This window comes from Pseudopipra pipra, chromosome 3 (genome assembly GCF_036250125.1).
Source record: "Pseudopipra pipra isolate bDixPip1 chromosome 3, bDixPip1.hap1, whole genome shotgun sequence".
NCBI lineage: Eukaryota > Metazoa > Chordata > Aves > Passeriformes > Pipridae > Pseudopipra > Pseudopipra pipra.
Window position 1 is genome coordinate 36,665,813 of NC_087551.1, and position 8,952 is coordinate 36,674,764.

An 8,952-nucleotide genomic window follows, 5' to 3' on the forward strand; every position below is an offset into this window, starting at 1 on the left:
CTTAATGCTTCATAATATCAATAATACCCTTGAAATTAGTCTGCACTTAATGAGCAATTTAAGAGCATTAAATGCTGTGAACAATCAATTTGCTGGGTATTATTGTGCTTCTGTTTATAAATGTCTAATTATATAGGTCAGACTTGCTTGTAGCCTGTTACCTTTAGTAGCCAACTGCAGACTTCTGACTCAACACAGTAAAAAACAATTCCTTTATAAACCTCTCACAGAAACAACAGCAACACCAGAGTTCCCATACAACTCTCCAGGTTTCTGCTTTGCCATCAGCACGTGGCCCTCATACGTGTCCCCCTTGCCCCATCCCTGCATGCAGCCTCCTCTCCACACGCAGGTAATGGGGAGGGCAGGGCTCCACCGGAGAGGGGAGCACCGCATGCCTTGGCAAGGGTTTCCCATAAAGATCTGTCCTCTAGCTGCGGATGCAAACTCAAGCTGGTCGCTCACACAACTCCAGCATGCCGACTCCACTACCCCTCGGCACAGCCAAATGTTTCAGCAGCTGCCCTTTTGTCCTGTTTCTTAAATAAACAAAGAACAGATACAAATTAATGACCTAAATTTATGGCAAAACACACTGCCTTCCCTGAGCAAATAGCCTTAAAAGAACAGATGTTAAAATAGCATTTTGTACTCAGAGAGAGAAAACGGCTACCGTGAAAATGGAAAAGCTCAGGATGTGTAGAAAAGCGAAGCTAAAGCATCTAATTGTGCCACGCCGCCTCCTGCTACACTGCAAACCCCGTAACCTTCTGATGGTGCCTTGTACAGAATAATTATCCTCCCCCGGGGCATTCCCCATCCTTTCTTGCCTCCTCTTACAATCCCAGTAAACTTTCTCCTTTCATTCCTTTATATTCCTTTTGGAGATGAAAAGAGCAAAATTATCATTTTGCTAGCACGTTAAACAGCGACTGACAATCCGGTGCTGTAATCCTCGATGTAATTTAACCTGGAAGAATTGTGCTCCTGCAACATACCATCTCAACAAACCATTCCTTTGAATTACCTCTTTGTTTTACCCCGAAGGGTGCATTCATTACTCGGGAGAGATTATTTCTTACTAATTTTTTTGCTGAGACTTATCTTACCAACGCCTATATTTAAGCGATTGTTAATTATACCCATGCGAAAAAAAAAAGAGAAAAATAATTAAGATGGATAAAGACTTCAGGGAGGGGGTAGTTATTTATTTATTTATTTATTCTTTTGCACAAAAGCAGAGGGAGACACAATCATGCACAGGAGGTGAACGTGCCTTTCAGGTAGTGAACAGTCCCCACCATCCGGCGTCAGAGAAGGCAGGAGCGAGCGGCACCGGGTCACGGCGAGAGGAATTAAAAGGCATCTCTGTTTTCCCGCCCAGCAAATGCATTCTGTTTATACTACACCACATTGTATTTCTAGTCTTACTCAACGTTTTAATATACATTTTCTTGTCAGGCGTCTTGGCAATCGGGTACACGACTTGCAAGATGGACTGAGAATTCCACAGGTGGACTGATTAGTGGGTGGCATTTCTGAGCTCCAGCAAGCTGTTAGCATTATGTCTGTTTGCTTTAGGTACAGATGTGAAATGATTTGACAGTCAATCTCGAAGTGTGTGTGAGTACTTGGGCTTTTTTTTTTGCTTTTTTTTTTTCCCTTCTTGGTATGTCAAACTCTTCTTATAATACAATCCTTATCCGTCTGGTTGTCCATTGAAAAAGCATCCCCCCCATACCCCCCTCCTGTAGCCAATCTGGATGAGTCATGCATTATTCAGGAGATATAATTTGTAAGTGTCAGAAGTGGCTTTGGTTTTTTTTCCTGTTCGCTCATTTGAGGACCACAGCTGTCGCGACCAAGAGTCCTTGCTGGGCATGGGGGTTATCCCACTGCAAAGGCGAATTGTTTCCTTTGGGTAACTTGTCCGAATGCAAGTTTCCGTAACAAAACCGTAGTCGTAAGCAAATGGTGTTTGACAAGTGGAATTTTCTGTTGACTTGCTCATTTCATTTCCTTCTTTTGGCAGAAACACTTGGAACTTGATTTTCTTGCAGTTACTATGAGCCCAGAATAATAACTCCTAAATCAACACTGAGGAGGTGGAAAGGTACGACAACACAAACACTCAGTAACAGTCAGGACAGCGACATGGAAATATGAGTTGACATGCAGAATAACCACAAGTGGTGCATAATTTATTGATTGCACCTTGTCATGGGAATGATGAGCTCTCAGCTAGAGGAATTATATTTTATATATTTCACAACTTTGGGGAAAAATATAAATATTATATATACAAACCGCATATACAGTAACTAATGGATAGAGTAAGATTCCTATTTCCAGTTAGTGAAAAAATTATGTGCATCTCAAGGCAATGTTGTCTGGAGCTGGGTAAACCTGGGAGAGGAGAGGCAGGAGGGCGGCAAAGGGGGATGCAGTTCTGCAGCACTGCTTGGATGTTCAGGTGGACATGGTGAGGTTAGAGCCACTCCACTTCAGTCTTCAAATCTCCCAAATGCTGGAAAACAGTTGTCTTGTATTGTAAACACTAAGTTTAAAATTGCCCTAAGTTACAATATAATATTTCAGTTGTGAAACATTATATATGTGAACTCTCAAGAAAACTGCAGCATGAAGCAGCATGGGGAGACCAGCAAACTACCCTGGAAAAGTAGGGTAAAAGGTCTAAAAAGTGTCTATTTCTTATCACCTGTAAAGCTTTCAACCAGGCAGACCCTCAACTCTCTCTGGCGAGGCACAACCCAACAGCTTCTTTCTCTTCTCCTCATCATATTTGTTTTCAGCACCAGGAAAGCTGCTTGCTCTCAGGCTGGTGCTGCCCTTCTTTCAAAGGTGCTGCTGTTTCCACCCTGTTTTATTCACTGGGTAAGAAGGGTACCAACTGAAGCAGACTGCTCCCTTTCTCTGGGAAGACACAACCACAGCACTGTTTGTTGAAGGACAGTAGCTAAGTCTCAGGGTGGGCAGCCGACAAGAGAAGCACACACAGGAGGACCACTGGCCACTCCACCAGCAGTACTGATTCGACTGAATGGCTGAAACCCACAAATAAATGGACAATAAATCCAAGTGTTTGCCCTAAATAGGCTTCATCCTACAGGAGAAAGCTAACAGGTTAGCCAACTGAAAAATCAGATTCCACTATTTAAAATAAATTGATCTTTCCTCTTTCTGCATTGGAAAAACATGTAAGCGCTTTGATTTCTGCTGATTACTTACTACAGCACTCAAGTTACAACCCTGGAGTCAAAGCTTTCTCTGAGTGGAAAAGCTGTTTCTCCAAGTGCCTCTTTTTCAGTGCTATGAAGAAACATGTCAGAGGAGACACAGCAATGCACTCCAAATGAAAAGCAGGGGCTCGGCTCAGTACTTGCTGGTATCAGCAACAGATTTGTCTATATCACCTTCTGCAGCTAGAGAAGTTACTGCCGTGCATTTGCCATTTAAGTTGTGAGCTCGTTTCATGCTGCTTAAGTTGGAATAAAAGCAGCTTCATGGGAAGAAAGCAGTAACAAAGCCTTGGGTACCACGAAATTGCAGCAGAAAGGTGCCCCTCGGTGTAGCTAAGAAGAAAGAGCCTTCAGTAGAACGCTAGTGGTCCTGCTCTAGAGAATAGCAGCCACTACCTGGGCTGACATGCAGTTTGGTTTAAATGTGCTCGGGGTCCAGACTGGCTACTACACACATTTTGCTTTATGTTCTCCCTTCAGACACAGAAATATGTTTACCGCCCTGCTCCAGACAATATATATCTCACCATTTCCCATGATTTAAAGTTAAATCTTATCTCACAAGCGGAAATAATTTCTGAACTCTTTATAATGTGAATGTGATGGAGACCTATGACTAAATATCTCATTTATTATTTTGTGTTAGTCTTCTGAGTTTTTATGGGGTTTCTCTATGTTAAAAATAGAGAATGCTTCTGTTAAATACATATTTTGGGTGACCTTCTCAGAATAAGAAATTACCAGGCTGAATGCACCCAGATGTGAATCACAAGGAGTATGCAGAGGGCTGCAAAAGTAAGCAAAGGCCACTGTGCAGATGCTGCTGAAGACTGAGGAAAGGGAAGCAGGGTGAGAGGACGTAGCCTCTCCCCCTCCCCGGCCACTGCAGAGGCACTCGCTGAGCAGCCAGCAGCAGCTGACTCACCTCGGCAGCTGCCAGGGGTCTCTCTGGCAGAGATAAATTCCCTGTGAGAATCAGGTCTGTCTTCCTTAAAGCAGAATTATGGAGTTGCTGGGTAGGGAGCTACATTTAGTAGGTCCCCAGGAAGGAGAAGAGATGAGAGCGGCAGGGCTTTGTTAAATGCCCAGGCTTCACCCCACTCAGCCTGTGGTGTGTGGCTGGAGCCCAGCTCCCTCTGCTCAGCACAGTTGTCTCTTGCTGTGCTGCTTATTCACACATCCCAGCTCGCTCCGTCTAGCTGCCTGGGTACCGATGCCAGAGAAGCTGAAACACTGCAGGCTCCGCAAGCCCACCCAGACCATAGGCTCCAAAGTGCATACTGCTGCCTCTTCCTCTGAAATTAATATCTCAGCTCGCTAAATTAAAGCAAGCAGGGTTTCACCCAGGCATGTTGTGATCACACCTCCAACTTGCAATATAGACTTACCATGTAAACTGCTAAGCAAGGTACAGTGCTCTCCCAGCAGGAGAAGACAATGCCTGCCCGAAACGAAAAAGGTAGGAGAGTGGGAATGCAGAACCTTTCTCCAAACAGGAGACTCAGCACACAGAGAGAAGGCTACATGAAGAAAGATATTTCCCACCTGGAGAGCACTAAAGTCAGAGTCATAGAATGTGCCTTATAAAGGAGGCAGAAGCCACCACAGCTGAGCAAGGTGAGGCAGGGAGGTGGAGCACAGAGCAGGCCAGTGGCAGGGCTGAGCCCTGACTTGCAAGCTGCAGAGGAGGTTATCCCTGTGTATCCCAACAAAAAGGCATATTTTAGCATTTTTGTGCATCTGTGCAGAGCTCAGTGTTTGCAGGTGGGTAGTTTCTTCTGCCCAGCCCCTTGCTGTGCTTCTGCTAAATGCTCTTCGATGCAGCTTTGTCTGCGCCAAACACACTCCTGAGGCTGTTGGGTTTTTATTCTTTGCTTCTAAATCAGTAGACTTGTTACCATCTTTTAAAAGTGTGAATAGCTGCAACAGAAGCCATCAATTAGCACAAGCAAACAGGGCCAAAGTCCTTCCTTCCTCCTCCCCCACAGCATATTGTGAGGAGAGCTGTGCTCTTCTACTTCGGAGACTGCTGGAGAGGCACTGAAGTTGAGCGGTCCCACTGCCTCCTTTGCATCTGCTCTAGGACGGACAGTACACTTAGAGCGAGGGAAGCAGGATGGGCTTTCGGCACTGGCACCGCGACAATGGGAGCGAGACCAGCTCAACAGCAGCAGCAAAGGAAGGCAATTTTTTATCGCTTTCTGTTCCAGAGAGCCTTCCAGGGCTAAGGGAGGTTGCCAGAGGTTGCCTTTTTTTTTCAAGCGCTGTTCCCCCTTCCCAGTATTCCAGAAGCTATGGAGGGAAGCCCCTCCAGCAGCTTTGCTTAATTACTCTGTTTTATGGAGAGGCTAGAAAAGCCTCTCTGCTGAATAGTTTGCAAACTGGACTGTGCATGCCAGAAGATTTCTGTTGATTAGATGATGCAGAGTATTAATTAGAATATAGATTATGTGTAGGAGCTTTACCATAAGTTTGCTGCCATTTGGTCTGAGCATGTACATTTCTTGCCACATTGCTTTTTCTCCCAGAAAAGCAGTCTCATGGAGCCAACCCGGCTCCTAGCACAGTTCCCATCCAGCAGGGAGGAGGCTGATTGCATTCCCACTTGTGAGTGAGAGTGCTAGTCCTTACCAGCCTTGTGAAGGATGCTATGAATTGCACTAGCATCAACCAAACCCCACGGAGATGCAAAGCTTGTGGGTGAGCCCCACTCTGCCTGCCCGGCCCCTCAGCCAGTGCCACTGTGCTGCAATCAGACACAGGTCACCAGCCAAATCAGACATGGGAAGTGTGATCGAGTGGCCACCAATTTAAGTGCCAGCATACACTTGGCATGGGCTGTCCATAGTCCCTTTTCAAGCCACACCAAATGCAATCTCCAGGGCAGGAGGGTTGTTCAACTGATCGTTTTGTGTTTGCTGGGGCCCTGGGATTTCCATCTCCAACTCTCTTGGGTCATATTTGGAGTGGCTCTTTCCAGGTGCGGAAGGACATCTTGGATGCAGTTACTACTGAAAAAAACATAATAAATTTTCAGACTACAGGGCAGATCAATTACCTGTCTCACCTGCTGCTCTTGCCAACAGCCACAGGTCCTTGACAAGAAGGTACGAGAATCCCATTTGGACAGTTTGGGAAACACTGGGGACACTTTTCCCCAACTTTTAGTTGGCTTGCTTCCTAAAGCATGATTTATAGTTTATTATCCATATAAATATGTATTTTTTTCTAGATTCTTCATATGCTCTTCCAAGGACAGGTACCTTGTGGCACAGAGATCCAATGGTATATTACCAATGCTTGGAGAAAATTTTCTAGTGCTGATCATGTGTGAGAAAATAGAAATTACAGTCTTGCAGAGAGTGAACAGAAGCACAGACTTATCTCTGCTGTGCTATTCACTGCCTTATATACCTCTAATGTGCCCTTCTTCCTAATCCTATTTCTAAATTAAACAGTCATTCCATTTTTCACATCTCTCATTATATAGAGAGGTCTTTCCATATGTCTAACATTTGTTTGAGTCTCAATACATCAGACCATGTAAAATGCTGATTCACAGAAATCTCATGTTCTGCAATGACCCAGCCTTTGAAATCTGCCTGCATTTTTGAAAATCTGGATCAGATTTTGACTTATCAAATGCTATCTGACCACCTCTTAATCAGAGATTGCTAGTATTGTTTTCAAGTCAGATTTGACCTCAAGCTTTCACATTTGGTTCAAATTCAAGATTATTATCAACAGCAACTTTGTTCAGCTCTTTAAAAGTCAGATAAACACTGATGTGTTTGCAGCTTAGAAACATCTTGCCATTTCCCTGGATCACAGTTCATTTAAAAGCATACAAACTGGCCACTGCCCTTTCCAAAATACTACCTTCATATCTGGGAGCTGCTCTGCCTTCAGATGTTTCCAAAGCCACTTCAGATGTCACACTTCTGCAGTGCAAAGCGGTTGCCTTGCAGTGTTAGAAGAGCTATTGGCAGCCCCTCACTAGGTAGCACGGGAGATGCCGAGGTGGGCAGCTGGGTTCTCCCTGCTGCTACTGGGCTTCCACTAAACTTGATGTTCAGTGCAGGTGGAATCATGGCATTTCTGGTCCTATGCACAAACTCAACTCTCTGTGGAAAACTGGCCAGGCAAAATGGCATCTGTCTTGCTTGGTGTTTGCAACTGGAGATACCCAAAAGCTGCCTGGATCTGGTCCTGGGCAGCATGCTCTAGGTGGCCCTGCCTCTTCCAGCTTCAAGCCTTCTGTGATCTCTGACTCTGTGGTAACACATCAGCCTCCCCCACTTGGCCGGTCACAGCAACTTAATCACTCACCAGTGCTGTAGGGCCATTCATGCTGTAGAGCCAGTGTGGGGTGGCAGAAAAAGTTGCCCGCAGGGAGGAGAGCTGTGGCCTGGGTCCTGCTATGGGCTCAGGCTCAGCCTCTGCAGGGCTGCTGGGATATCCGCTCCCCCTCTGGACCAGGGAGGGCACCTCCTGTCCCACAGGATTTACTGCAGGTCTGCACGTCTGGGCCAGAAAGAAACAACACGTCACATCCTTAACTGAAAAACTGTTATTGCTGAGCCTGACACATTTCAGAGTTACATACAGGTGAAAAAGTTGAACTGCTGTGAGTGTAGCTTTGCCTGGGTCCGCACACACTGTGGTGCCATGGTCAGACATCAATCTCCCTTTACTTCTGTCGTTAACCATGAGGGGTTAGACTGTGCCTCCCTTCACCGAGGTTGCACATTCATCACTCTCTGTTTCCTGTGACCCCAATGTTCAGATCAGCATAAGACAAAAACTATCCAAACCTAGGAGGTTTCCCATGTCCTAGTCCTCCACATACTCTGCAGTGTAACCCACCCTGACTTTCACGCAGCCTGAATGTAAAAAGTCCCTTGTATCATTTCATCCCCTTCAGAGCCTCTACCTGTTGGGTCCTTTTACATTTCACACACCAATGGATTTATTTCCCACTTGTCTTGGCCCTGCACCCTACTCATACCGATTACCTCCATCTTCTTCACACACCAGTCCACCAGCTCCATGGTAGAAACTCATTTGCTCTTCCAGAAAGAAGAATTCTGTATTAATTAAAATACATTGCATTCACTTTTCCTGGCCACAGATTGCCACAGTCACTGGCTTACTTTATATCTTTATATTCAGGCAACTGATTTGTATGGTGTTGAAAGGTTTTGATCTCTTTTCTGAGGGGCTGATCGCTGAGCTCTGACACAAAGCTCTGGTTCAACACCATCCCTTTGCTGTTTTTAAACAGGGTTAGGACTAGAGGGGGAATGGTTCAGTGCTCAGGACACCAAGAGGAAACACAAGGGACCGTGCTGCAATCTCTTTTCTGGCACCGGCTTCCCACAAGGCTTGGAATAGTCACTTGATCTCTTTGGCTCTGAGTGCCCCAGAGAGGGCTTGCCAGGACAGTTCCACCACTGAAAAACAATTACAGTCCGTTGCAGCGACAACTTTTCCTCGGACTTCCTTAAAAGAAAACCTGCTCCCCAAGTGTAATGACCTAACACACAGAAGGAAAGTTTTACCCCTCCAAATGCAGCCCCCATTATGCTTCCATCAGCACAGGTATCGTGATGAGGCACACAAACTATTTCAAAGCTTTTCTACTGCTGTTGCTTGCCAGGTTTGCATGGAGAAGTTTTGCTGGCGTAGCCTG

At 45.5% G+C, this 8,952-nt stretch overlaps 1 long non-coding RNA gene across 1 annotated transcript; it reads right to left on the reverse strand.

Moving 5' to 3' along the window:
- Positions 1-1,187: 1,187 nt before the first annotated feature.
- On the reverse strand, positions 1,188-5,683 carry LOC135412504 (uncharacterized). Its single transcript, XR_010429702.1, has 2 exons — positions 4,649-5,683; positions 1,188-2,527 (listed from the first exon to the last, which is right to left on the reverse strand). It is a non-coding gene; the product is annotated as an uncharacterized LOC135412504 (long non-coding RNA).
- Positions 5,684-8,952: the final 3,269 nt, after the last annotated feature.